Below are 15,215 nucleotides of genomic sequence, written 5' to 3' on the forward strand. Positions count from 1 at the left end.
AAATTAGCATATATTTAAGTTATATTACAGGTCTTGAAGTATTTTAAAAGTTAAGTTAGAAGGATCTATTTAGTTTGCAAACAAGTTTGAAATCATTCAAACTATGTTTTTGTTGTTAAAATTGTATACCATACAATAAGATAGCTATATATATATGAATCGAATAAGGTTATGAACAAAGTTACTACCTCAAGTTACTTGGACAAGATTGCTGTAAAAGAGGAGTAAAAACCTAGAACCAAAAGAGTGATGAAATTGGATGAAAGATTGGAAGCAACTTAAGACATAAACTTGAATTGAAAGTTGTATTTTTGTAGTGTTTTTGTTGATCTTTTTATGGTGGTGTTTAAGGTGATTCTTGAGAGGATTTTTGCTGGAGTTCTTAGAGAGACATGAGGCTAGTAAGTGTGTGTGTTTAGCTAGAGAAATGATGTTCCAAAAATTGAAAATGGATGCATGTATTTATGGTGGTGTAAAAGGTGTATAAATTTGTAATTTTGTGAAAAGATCTTTTAATCATGTGAAATTGTCATACTAAATAACAAAAGTAGTTACCTTATACATAAGGCATGAACAAGGGCTGGTTGGTGGTGATTTGATGTGTATATACCAATAGTAAATACGTATAGAAGCTAGGTATGATACGAGTACATATACTCTAGATATACGTATAGAAATCTTGTGAAAAATGGAATGAGGATTCAAATATAGCTATCTTTTGTGAATATACTTATATTGTTTTATGTATTTAAGTCTTTAAAAGTGATTAAATACATTATATATACGATATATGTATAAACATTATAGGTCATAAGTATTTATGTCAAATAACGTTACGTATAGTTATCGTTTTGAAAGCTTAAGTTAGTAGTTTCAAAATATACTTATAACTTATTGTTATTAATACAAAATGAGATATTTAAACATCCTTAAATCATGTTAAATATGTATATATACATATATATACACAAACGTATAATTAACATATATTGTATAGTTCGTGATATCATCGGTCAAACTAGACGGTTAAACGTTATGTAAAACTCTTTTCAAAATCATAAATCTCAACAATTTAGATTGCTTATCATGTTGGTAAGTTTTAATTTATGTAAATATTAATCTTATAAGTGTAAAACGATCGAAAAAATCCGGGTCATTACAGTACCCACCCGTTAAAGAAATTTCGTCCCGAAATTTGGTGGAGGTTGTCATAAATAACAATAGGAATGTTTTCATGACGAATATGAGGTATTAATAGAGTTTTATCATTATTGGAAGATATGGATAAAACGATTCGGTCATGTGAAGCGCACGAGTGAAGCTATCACAAAAGAATGAAATGAGTGAATATAGAATTGTTTTAACCGATGTCGAGATTAGGATTGATTTCCAGAATTTAAGGGATTTAAAGAAAATCTTATGTAATAAGATTTGGTTCTTCGATGATTTAGAAAACAGGATCTCCTTTGATTTAATGAGATAATCTGTTTCGATTTCTTTGTCGGATATTTCACTATAAATCCACCTCCTTCCCTTTCTTACTTCCATACCTCACATCTCTTACTCTTCCTCCTCTAATTCATACCTTAAGGTATCCTTTAAAATGCTTCATCCCGTTCTGATTTTTGTTATACTTCTAACTTTCATATCTTTCATTCTTCTCTTTCATCTACCGCTAGAAGAATCTATTCACTTTTATGATTTTCTTGGAATTATAATGTTTCTAATTCTCCCGTGTCTTTACGTCGCCATACGTATTGATACACACGGTTTGTAGTTTCTGGGTGGTTATTGGGTTTGATATCTTTCCTTATATTTCGATGCTCCTGCTTCTGTTTTCCATAATCATTGTCATCCATAGTTAATACTCTCTCCTATTTGCTGTAATCTATACCCCAATTTCTATTTTGGGACTTTGTCCCTTCGTTTCTTCTTCCCGTCCTTGAGTCAAGCGATCAATAGTTCGAAATTCGTAGGTATAAAATTCGGAATGAACATAGCTAATGCTCTAAGAAAGGAATGGTAATGGCACGATTTTGATTTGTCAAATTACCAGAATATCCAGGAAAATAGAACTATCAAGATGATTTGTTCTTAATATGTTTCGGAATTGGATAGAATGTAAAAGTCGTGTAACATGGCACATGATGACGGTACTGTGAATCATCATATTCCATTAGAAACTTAACATGACTTACTGTAATATAATGAAGTTGATCAAGTTTCATTATATTATACTAGTTCATGCATCAGTTCCCAACACTGCTTCAGAACATTCCTATTTTAAACTTGAAGGATTTAGAAACTAACACAGTTTCCTTTATATTGTAACGCAGATATTACAGAGAGATAAATGATTTCAGATAAGGATAGTGGTGAAAATATCTTCAGAAATATTGAGGATATTTATAATGAAAGATATGATAATATCTTGGAATTTCTAATGTCGAAGGATGATGATGAAGATTGACCCGTAAGGGTTTAGATTCAGAAGCAAGGTGTTTGCTACAGAATCGTCATAATTCTTTATGTACAAGTTTAGTCCTTGTAACTTGTTCAGAGTCTCCTTCATGGTTTGTTCAATCCGGTTTTCAGTACCAATTTTCTATCGAGCGTTCCTAACACTTCCTTCTTTTATCATCAACATTTGGTCATTAAGACCTTCTACAACATGCTGCTTCGTCAGTATTTTCAAAGTTATCGGATCTGGGTCATTGGTTATCAAACCAATATGGTTTAAGGAGAATTGTATTTTTAGATGATTAAACGCTGATGGTAATATGATGGAATATAAAAGGTTCTCCGGTAACGATGGCGAAAGAACAACGTATATATATATATCGAGATTGTAATAAGAGTAGTCTTACTGAGATATCGAAGTGGAGCTGTGACAAAATTAGTTAATTGAAAAGGAATCGCGTGATTGTTTTTGCTAATGGATGATAAGGAATTCGATGCGGATACGTTTTAACTATAACTTCGAGTTCAAAAATTTTTAGGTGCATAACTGTATGCATAAATCTTTATTCCGTAGACGAGGTGCGGCTGGTTGAACTTCTCAATCGAGATGTTTTCAAGAATCATGAAAAGTTGTGAATGCGAATTGTAATCGTCAAGATACAAATGAGGTTTAAAATAGAATCAAGTGGCAAACTTGAAGGATTGTTTAGTTTCATATGTAATAATCATCATTTTAACTCATTTTTAATTGTCCAAAGTTAGCAGTCCAATAGTCCGATTGTCCAATGGTTCAATAAATTCATATATGAACTAAATATATAATATTCGAATTACTTAATACGTATCGTGACCCGTGTACTGGTCTCGGTGTCAATCACAACTCAAAGTATATATATATTTTGGAATCAACTCCGACCCTGTATAGCCAACTCCCACCTTCACATATAGAGTGTCTATGGTTGTTCCGAAATATATATATATAGATGGATCAATATGATAAGTCGAAACCTTGTATACGTGTCCCGTTATTTAAAATGCGTAAAATAAATAAATATATATCATGACCCATTATACAACGTGTTGTCTCAGAATTAATCCGACGTGTTGTTGTACATGTGTCCCGACGGTATGTAAAGTACAGAAATTAAAATTGCAAGAATGTAAATTGCGATAAATTAAATATTAATCAGTTAGCTGGGAACAGTTAGCCGGAACAGTTAGCGTGTAATCCTATCACAATTTCAATTAATTAATTCATCTGTTTCTAACAATTTTTATTTTGCCAATGTTTCTTCATTATGCCACTTGTTGGATTCGGATAGGTAAAAATCCAAATATGAAATTTAAATGGAAATGGTTAATCTGGGGTGAACGGATACGTATATCGGTAATTGTAAGTAGGATAATAAATGATCGTTGAATCAGATTCGAAGAATGTACAGTGTAACTTGTTAATGTGAATTCTAAATATTCCTTGGGTACTACCCACCCGTTAAAATATTTTCATCATTAACAGTTTGTACGAATGAAATTTTTAATTACAATCTTTATGAAAATATATTTGCATATATATTTTCTTCGGAGGTAACTATGAATTTAATGAGTCAATAAAATATTCAACTCATTTGATTTATCGTTATTACTAGATTACATAATCTCCAAAACATTAGAGATTACATAATCGTCATGTCGAACGAAGAACGATACGTAAAGAAGAGGTAATCGGTGTAGAATGATATGTAGAACAAAGATCATATTCGAAGTTCAGATGATGATGTTGAGGTACGTGGTGCGGATGTGATTGTTGGTGGTGGTAATGATACGGTTGGTGTTGATGCTGATGATGTCGTTGACGTCGATGATGCTACTGGTACTGAAGATTGCGAGGTTGATGTTGTTAACGGTACTGGTTATGCTGCTGGTGCTGCTGCTGGTGTTTGTAACCTTCGCACCGTGTTCTCCAAAGCCGTCACACGAGCGCGAAGTTCGTTAATTTCTGCTAGTACACCAGGATGATTAGCGGTTGGAGTGAGTGAATGAACAAGATCCGAAATATGGGATAAGATATAATCGTGACGAGATACTCGAGAAATGAGAGAGAAAATGGTTTCTCGAACAGGTTCGCCGGTAAGTGCTTCAGGTTCGTCGCCAATGGGGCAATTCGGTGGGTGAAAGGGATCACCTTCTTCTTGTCTCCAATAATTTAGTATACTACGAACCCATCCCCAATTCATCCAGAATAGATGATGAGAAATTGGTTGATCCATTCCAGTGACGCTGCCTTCGGAGCCCGAATGGAAATCCATATCAGCGTAGCTGTCGGAGTCGGAGGAATTCGAACTGGACGCGGAGTTCATCTTGTACAGTCGGGGAAATGAATTTTTGGTTTGGAATAGATTATAGGAGTTGGGTTTGGTATTCTTCAATACATAATTTACATATGTATTTATAATACTCAAAATCCCGTGAATTACGGAGAATCTTTGAAATTCGTCAGGCAATGTCTATAGCAACAGATACGCTAGGATACGAATTTTGTCTATACACTATCGATGCTCCAAATGCAGTAAGACGTGTCTAGACTTAAGAATACTAAGCAGGCAATTCTTAAGGATGATAAGCAGATGATTTTCGACTAGATATGATAAGCAAAACTTTTGACATGTAGACACGGTCAAAGTCCAGACTCACTAATGCATCCTAACAACTACCAGTTAGACACACTAATGCAAGGCCTGGTTCGCTAAGACCAACGCTCTGATACCACATGAGACGACCCGACCCAATCCATAGGGACGAATACAATAACATATGATAACATTGCGAGGTACTTGACCTCTATATGATACATTTTACAAACGTTGCATTTATTCTTAAAAGGCAAACTATCATTACATCAATATTTGACATTTTCGTCTAACATTTCATAATATCTAAATGACCTAATCTGTCATTTACTTATTTATATTCTCTATTGAACTCCAATGACTCGAATGCAACGTCTTTGTATCATGGCTTAAAAGGTCCCAAGTAGTATCCTTAACATGAGCTAATGCACAGCGGAAGACTTAATTCATACCTGAGAATAACATGCTTTAAAACGTCAACATAAAGTTGGTGAGATATATAGGTTTGATGCTAGCAGCGTTATAACAATGGAACACAAGATTTCATATATAAACATTTTAATAAAAATATTCTAAGTGGTTGAGCACTTGGTAACCATACTTAACATTTAATCACGTCGCATATTCCCTTTATTATGAAATCTTACTACACCGTACCAAGGTGTAGTCACGAAACGAAGTACTGTGCAACCGTTGAATACTGGTCGTCCAGTCCGGTTGGGGTTGTCAGGCCCGATAGATCTATCAACAGGATTCGCGTTTACAATACCGCTGTAAATATTAGTTACCAAGCTACAGGGAAGTATGCCAGTGGTACAACTCAACGTAGAATATATTTTTCAGTTACTTGTGTCCATAGGGTAAAACATAAAATACATGTATTCTCATCCCGAAATATTTAGAGTTTAAAAGTGGGACTATATACTCACTTTTGTCTTGAAGATATGTAATTTCGACTTGGTCTCCGATTGATATCACGAACCTATCCATATATAATATATCAATACCTTTTCTTTTTAAACAATCGTCACATATATATACTTATAATACTTATAATACTTTTAATACTTTTAATAATTCCTTAGTCCGTAGTTAGCAGTCCGATGTTAGTAATTCAATTTTAATGGTTCATATTTAGTTGTTTAATAAACCCCCAATGAAATAAATAAAACCCCCATCGTATATGTATTGGTCGAGATTAATCTTGACCCATGGTACCGGTGTTGTCAAATGACGTGTTGCGTACATAAAGTACCGGTGTTGTCAAATGACGTGTTGCGTACAATCATGGGATCTTATGATTAATCTTCTCGTATTGTTTACGGGTGATCCTGAACCATATAAAATTAAATTATGAGTACATATGTATAAAATATCATGTTACTTTAGGAAGATGTGATTTATTTAATTTTCTCCAATTATTTTCGTGGCTAAACTAGTCTTGGATATCCGATTTTGTTTTGGTCATAATTTCTTCGTTACAACTCCGTTTTCGTTGATTCAACTTTCCACTTCCTTGGATCGAGTCCCTCTTTAAGAATATGAACTGTAAATACCTTAGTTTGTATTCGAAATCATAGGTCATAGGTCAAATTTTGGTGAAACTTATGAAGTTAATCATTTTTGTTACAAAAACATCATTTAATGACCATTTTTCTAAAAATACTTATACTATGAATTAAATCATGAAATTTTTATGTGTTAACATATTCATAAGAAATATCATTTTTCCAGAATATAAACCTCCAATTCAAAGTTCAAGATGGTTTTTAATTATCCAACCCAAAACAGCCCCCGGTTGCACTCCGACGTCATAAAAACAGTTTTTTTAAGGTATTCTTTGAAAAACCAAGTTATACCTTGTTAAATTAGCATATATTTAAGTTATATTACAGGTCTTGAAGTATTTTAAAAGTTAAGTTAGAAGGATCTATTTAGTTTGCAAACAAGTTTGAAATCATTCAAACTATGTTTTTGTTGTTAAAATTGTATACCATACAATAAGATAGCTATATATATATGAATCGAATAAGGTTATGAACAAAGTTACTACCTCAAGTTACTTGGACAAGATTGCTGTAAAAGAGGAGTAAAAACCTAGAACCAAAAGAGTGATGAAATTGGATGAAAGATTGGAAGCAACTTAAGACATAAACTTGAATTGAAAGTTGTATTTTTGTAGTGTTTTTGTTGATCTTTTTATGGTGGTGTTTAAGGTGATTCTTGAGAGGATTTTTGCTGGAGTTCTTAGAGAGACATGAGGCTAGTAAGTGTGTGTGTTTAGCTAGAGAAATGATGTTCCAAAAATTGAAAATGGATGCATGTATTTATGGTGGTGTAAAAGGTGTATAAATTTGTAATTTTGTGAAAAGATCTTTTAATCATGTGAAATTGTCATACTAAATAACAAAAGTAGTTACCTTATACATAAGGCATGAACAAGGGCTGGTTGGTGGTGATTTGATGTGTATATACCAATAGTAAATACGTATAGAAGCTAGGTATGATACGAGTACATATACTCTAGATATACGTATAGAAATCTTGTGAAAAATGGAATGAGGATTCAAATATAGCTATCTTTTGTGAATATACTTATATTGTTTTATGTATTTAAGTCTTTAAAAGTGATTAAATACATTATATATACGATATATGTATAAACATTATAGGTCATAAGTATTTATGTCAAATAACGTTACGTATAGTTATCGTTTTGAAAGCTTAAGTTAGTAGTTTCAAAATATACTTATAACTTATTGTTATTAATACAAAATGAGATATTTAAACATCCTTAAATCATGTTAAATATGTATATATACATATATATACACAAACGTATAATTAACATATATTGTATAGTTCGTGATATCATCGGTCAAACTAGACGGTTAAACGTTATGTAAAACTCTTTTCAAAATCATAAATCTCAACAATTTAGATTGCTTATCATGTTGGTAAGTTTTAATTTATGTAAATATTAATCTTATAAGTGTAAAACGATCGGAAAAATCCGGGTCATTACAATATGTCCCATGCATAGAGACAAAAATATCATTCATATGGATTGAACACCTGGTAACCGACATTAACAAGATGCATATATAAGAATATCCCCATCATTCCGGGATCCTCCTTCGGGCATGATATAAATTTCGAAGTACTAAAGCATCCGGTACTTAGGATGGGGCTTGTTGGGCCCGATAGATCTATCTTTAGAGTTCGCGTCAATTAGGGTGTATGTTCCCTAATTCTTAGATCACCAGACTTAATAAAAAGGGGCATATTCAGGTTAATAATCCAACCATAGAATGTAGTTTCGATCACTCGTGTCTATTTCGTAAAGTATTTATAAAAGCAGCGCATGTATTCTCAGTCCCAAAAATATATATTGCGAAAGCATTTAAAAAGGGAATAATGAAACTCACGCATATAAATATTGTAAAATAGTTATTAAAACATTGCATGTATTCTCAGCCCAAAAATATATATAAAAAGAGAATAATGAAACTCACACATATAAATATTGTAAAATAGTTATTAAAACATTGCATGTATTCTCAGCCCAAAAATATATATAAAAAGGGAATAATGAAACTCACGCATATAAATATTGTAAAATAGTTATTAAAACATTGCATGTATTCTCAGCCCAAAAATATATATAAAAAGGGAATAATGAAACTCACAATCTTGTATTTTGTAGTAAAAATACATATGACGACTTTGAACAATGCAGGGTTGGCCTCGGATTCACGAACCTATATCATTTGTGTATATATTAAGACTTATAATAACAATTAAGCAAGTATGTATATATATATATATATATATATATATATATATATATATATATATATATATATATATATATATATATATATATATATATATATATATATATATATATATTATTAATATACTTAATAATTTGTATGTGATATTAATAAATAAATTAGTTATAACTTATTCTATATACTTTAGATAACTAATTAATATTTATATATATGATTATATTAAAATATGTTTATCCATCATATGTAATTAAATTAATATTTTATAATAATAACATTTCATTTAAAAACAATATGTAATATCAATATAGTTATGATACCCGTAAAAATATATTTTTATATAAATATCATTTGTTTGTTAAAATTATAATAATAATAATGATAATAATAATAATTCATTGTAACTTAATCATTTTCATGATATTATTTGTATCTTTATTCTTTATGTTTGTAATCATAATAATAACAATAGTGTTAATAATTATAATAATGATAATAATATTTTTAATAATAATGTGTTAATGATAATAATAATAATACTTAATAATAATAATAATAATAATAATAATAATAATAATAATAATAATAATAATAATAATAATAATAATAATAATAATAATAATAATAATAATAATAATAATAATAACAATATTGTTACATTTAAGAAAAAAAATGTGGGCTTAAAAATGAGTCCATTATGTTAAAACTTGAAGCCCAAAATTATAACCCAACCCATTGCCCTTTTAAAATCTGAATCGATGGACTGTCTATATCATTCGGTTCTTTTGGTTGCCACAGATCGGTTCATTCCTCAATCAACCGATCCCCAATTTTCCAAGATTAAAATCTTTAAAATCAAGTTACAAGATCAGACGAACTCGTTTCTTAGATCCACGATTAAGGAGTTTTATGAAAGAATTCAAGGCTAAGAACAACAACAATCTTCAATTTGTTAAGAATGGTAGCGACGGTGATGAAGAACATGAAAATCAGAAACTGAAATCTAAAGCATTTCAGGTATGTATTACTTCATGAAGATTACTGTAATTCATCTCCTAAATACTCATCAAGCTTTAATTATATCAAAAACATACTATAATTTGTGAATCACAATGTTTGACTTCAATGAATACTAGTTTGACTTTGAGATTTGTAATCATTCAATGTTTGTTAACTTAATTTGAAGCATCGCGAAGTATTATTGGAGGATTATGAATTAAAATCTCTGTTCAGTTTGAGCTGAGATAGATCAAAGTACTCTGAGGACCTCAACGAATTGTGTTTTCGGCTAAGAGATGAAATCAGTTAAATTTTCTGTGATAATGATGTTGATATTCGAATCTGAAGGTTCACGAGGGTTTGATTTCTATTATTGATCACAAAAGTTAGCTTTATTTGTTGTAAGAATCATTAAACAAGAACCCGAGAATTCAAGTTCATGAATGAAATTGATTATTTGATGAATATAATTGTTTCCTGTAGTAAAATCGAGTTGTGAATCTATTATAATTTCTATTATTTGAAGAAGCTGAAATCATATGATATTGTTGCTGTGAACTTGTTAGATGAATTTGAATTGTGATTTGAATTGCGAAATTTGAACTTGTGTTTTGAAATATTGAGCAGGTGGTTTGTCGATGGTTGTTCGACAGAATATAAACAGAAGACAGAATTTGATAGATGGATTGTTCGTTCGTGAGGTGGGTTTGAATAGAAAAGCATAGCAGCGGTCTTGTGGGTTTGTGATGGTGGTGATTTGATGTCCAGAAAACAGAAAAATATATGGTGTTAAGTCGAATTTTGAAGATGGTGAGACATGGTGTCGGTTTAGTTTTCAGACAAGAGAGAAAGATAGAAAGAAAGAAAGAAGGGTGGATTTGGTTATGGTGAGTTCAAAAATAAAATAAAATTAGTTGATAGTAATAGTAATGGGTTTGTTTTTCTTTGTGTTCAAGAAGTGTAATGATGTATGTATATGCATATAATGTATATATAGAGTCAGAGAGATAGTAGATGTTATATACATATATATATGAAGATAATAGAGGTGAGTGCAACCTGAGAGTATTGTAGCAGCTGCAGAAGTCGTCGCGTGTGGTGGTTAATGGCGATGGAGTCTAATGACTAAGGGGATGAAGTGGTTTGGTGTTGGGCTGTGAGCTGTAAACAGAACAGTAATGAGCGGCAGCAGCAGCTGGGTTGTAGTACTCAAATAATAGAGAAACAGAAAGAGAAGAGGGATATGGAAAGGTGGTGATCGTGAAGTGGTGTTTGTTCCTGGTGGTCTGTATATGTTAGTCATATTTTTATATATAAATGTGAGAGTGGTTGAATATAGAATTAAAACACAGTTCAAGTTCATGTATTGCATATATTACTCCATAATTATTTGAGATGGTGGGGAGACAAAAACAAAACTTTTAACAGTAATTTAATTTAATCATTCAATCATAATATCAATCATAACTAGTGAAGCCATCGAACATTTGAATTCTAATTACCGAAGGTTTTAATTACGAAGATTATATCGTGAACCGTTGTTAATCAAGGGCGGATAAAAATATTCGGAAAATACCAAATTTTTAAATTAAGTGCATTTAATTATTTCGGTCTCTTAGGGTGTAAAAATCAGTCATAAAAGTTAATTAATTATTAGCGTTCAATCTCAAGTAAAATACACGGAGTAATAAAACTAAACAAATAGATCCTAAATATATTTTTAATAAGTCTATAATTTTATATAACACATTTTCGGATCACCGTTTATTTGTAAAATCATATAAATTTGAATTTAACTTGCTTAATATCAATCGAAACATCAAACGAGTATTACAATCATTTACCATTTATTTCTAATATACTTTATTTATATATAGAAATGTTTTAAATCATAATTATTATAATATCCTATTTTATTTTATTTTACATAATTAATAATAATAACATATAGTACTTAAAATTATATTTTTCCAATTATTATTTATATATATATACATACGCATAAACATTTACAATTAATGGTTCGTGAATCGTCGAGAGCAGTCAAAGGGTAATTGCATACATGAAAATAGTTTAAACTTTTTGAGATTCAACCTTACAGACTTTGCTTATCATGTTGAAATCATACAAGATTAAGTTTAAATTTGGTTGGGAATTTTCGGGTCGTCACAGCAATCCCGACCCATTTTGCACCATTAACCCTAATAATGGGTCAACTTCACCAAAAACCTAAACTCTAGTCAAATATGGTCTTATTACATTTTTAAATCACCAATTTAACTCATTTTCACACATGCAAGACCACTTAGGTCATTAAAGACCCATTTGACCAATTTCAAGGTCAACACACCCATTTGGGTCATCCATGCCCAATTAACACCCATTTACATATCATTGAAATGTTCTAGTACTTTAACTAACTAATTAGGTTCATAAACATAAATTAACACTTTGAAAACCCTAATTAGTTACCTTTGAGTCTACATGACCCAAATTCACCCAAAACCCCCAAATTACTAGCAAGTGGGTTTTGTGTGCATCACTAACCCAAACCCTAACCCTTACTGCAATTAAAGTAAGGATCTAGGTTTTAGAACTTACCAACACAATCACTACGTAGCTAGCGACTAGATGAACGACTTTAGAACTCGCACTAAGACCCGATTCAACCTCCTTTACCCTTTAATGAAGCTTTCTCACTCAAGAAATGCACTCTCTCACTAGAATTGATTTAGAGAGGATAAGGTGGTTGTGAATGGAGTTAATGAGCTCCCAAAACTGATCTAAGGCATTAAATTCGGACCCCAAAGTGATTTTACCAAAATGCCCTCAAAATATCTAATTAAAAAGAAAAGGGGAATCTGTCGCAGACAGATGGCACGGCGCGCCATATAGCCGCGCGGCGCGCGACACCCCCAGTTCAGAATTCTGCATTTCTTTTTAAATTTAAACAACCAAAACCCCACTTCAAGTATTTTAACTTCGCTTATATACAAGGATAATATTTGGGTCTTACAATATATACAGTTAAATGTTGTTACAACGATAATCGTTACATATATGTCTCGTTTCAAAATCATTAAGTTAGTAGTTTTGTTTTTACATATGTAGTTCATTGTTAATACACTTAATGACATGTTTACTTATCATTTATCATGATTAAACATAGTGTATCAATATCTTAATATGATTCATATGTATTTAGTAAGACGTTGTTATAACGATAATCGTTATATATATCGTTTCGAGTTTCTTAATTCAATAAACTCAATTTTATGTATATAACTCATTGTTAAAATACCTAATGAGATACTTACTTATCATAATATCATGTTAACTATATATATAATCATATATATGCCATCATATAGTTTTTACAAGTTTTAAAGTTCGTAAATCACCGGTCAACTTGGGTGGTCAATTGTCTATATGAAACCTATTTAAATTAATCAAGTCTTAACAAGTTTGATTGCTTAACATGTTGAAAACACTTAATCATGTAAAAACAATTTCATTTAATATATATATAAACATGGAAAAGTTCGGGTCACTACACCCTTATGGTAATTTTGCTTATAAACGCATGCCATTTGGACTTTGTAACGCCCCTGCAACCTTTCAAAGATGCATGATGGCGATTTTTCATGACATGATAGAAGAATGCATGAAAGTTTTCATGGATGACTTCTCAGTCTTCGGTGATACTTTTGAAACATGTCTAGTTAATCTTGAACAAATGCTTATTAGATGCGAGCAATCAAATCTAGTACTTAATTGGGAGAAATGCCATTTCATGGTTAGAGAAGGCATCGTTCTTGGTCATAAATTTTAAAGGAAGGAATTGAAGTGGATAGAGCTAAAGTAGATGTAATTGCTAAACTTCCATATCCCACCAATGTTAGAGGAGTTAGGAGTTTTCTAGGGCATGCCGGTTTTTACCGACGTTTCATAAAAGATTTTTCTAAAATTGCCACTCCTATGAATAAACTCCTAGAAAAGGATGCTCCATTCATCTTTTTGGATGAATGCATAAAATCTTTTAATATTCTTAAAGAAAAACTCACTAATGCGCCGATCATGATAACTCCAAATTGGAATTTACCATTTGAACTTATGTGCGATGCAAGTGATTTTGCAATGGGAGCTGTTTTAGGACAAAGGATTGAAAAATGATTTCAACCTATTTATTACGCTAGTAAAATGTTACAAGGAGCACAAACGAATTACACAACTACTAAAAAAGAACTCCTTGCTATTGTCTTTGCTTTTGACAAATTTCGTTCATATCTCGTTCTAGCAAAAATGGTGGTGTATATCGACCATTCTGCTCTTAGATACCTATTTTCAAAACAAGATGCCAAACCAAGATTAATCCGTTGGATCTTACTCTTACAAGAGTTCGATATTGAAATCCGAGACAAAAAGGGAGCATAAAATCTCGCCGCTGATCATCTTTCTCGTCTTGAGAATCCCGAATTAGAAGTTCTAAATGAATCGGCCATACAAGATAACTTTCCTGATGAATATCTATTGAAGATAGATTATAATAAAATTCCATGGTTTGTAGACTATGCAAACTGCTTAGTATGTGGATTCCTTGAAAAAGGGTTGTCATACCAAAAACGAAAGAAATTCTTTAGTGATATAAAACACTATTTCTGGGAAGATCCACATTTGTTTAAAAGTTGTCCCGATGGAATAATTCACCGATGTGTATTCGGAGAAGAAGCTAGTCAAATCTTAAACCACTGTCACACAGGACCAATAGGAGGGCATTATGGGCCTCAACTCACAGCAAGAAAAGTCTACGACGCTGGATTCTATTGGCCTACAATTTTCAATGACGCACACCTTCTCTGTAAATCCAGTGATGCTTGTCAAAGGGCCGGAAAAATAAGTCAACGTGATGAAATGCCACAAAATGTTATTCAAGTATGTGAAGTATTTGACGTTTGGGGTATTGACTTTATGGGTCCATTTCCAAAATCTCATAATAATCTCTATATTCTCGTTGCCATTGATTATGTATCTAAATGGGCGAAAGCACAAGCTCTCCCAACTAACGATGCACGAGTTCTAGTCAACTTCTTAAAACGTCTTTTTGCAAGGTTTGGAACACCGAAAGCTTTAATAAGTGATCGGGGTACTCATTTTTGTAATAATCAACTTGAGAAAGTTCTTAAAAGATATGGAGTAACTCATAAAATCTCAACCGCTTATCATCCACAAATAAGTGGACAAGTTAAAAATACCAACCTAGCATTAAAACGTATTCTAGAGAAAACCGTAGGATCAAATCCGAAGGAATGGTCCATGAAATTGGAGGATGCACTCT

This window comes from Rutidosis leptorrhynchoides, chromosome 4 (genome assembly GCF_046630445.1).
Source record: "Rutidosis leptorrhynchoides isolate AG116_Rl617_1_P2 chromosome 4, CSIRO_AGI_Rlap_v1, whole genome shotgun sequence".
Taxonomy (NCBI): domain Eukaryota; kingdom Viridiplantae; phylum Streptophyta; class Magnoliopsida; order Asterales; family Asteraceae; genus Rutidosis; species Rutidosis leptorrhynchoides.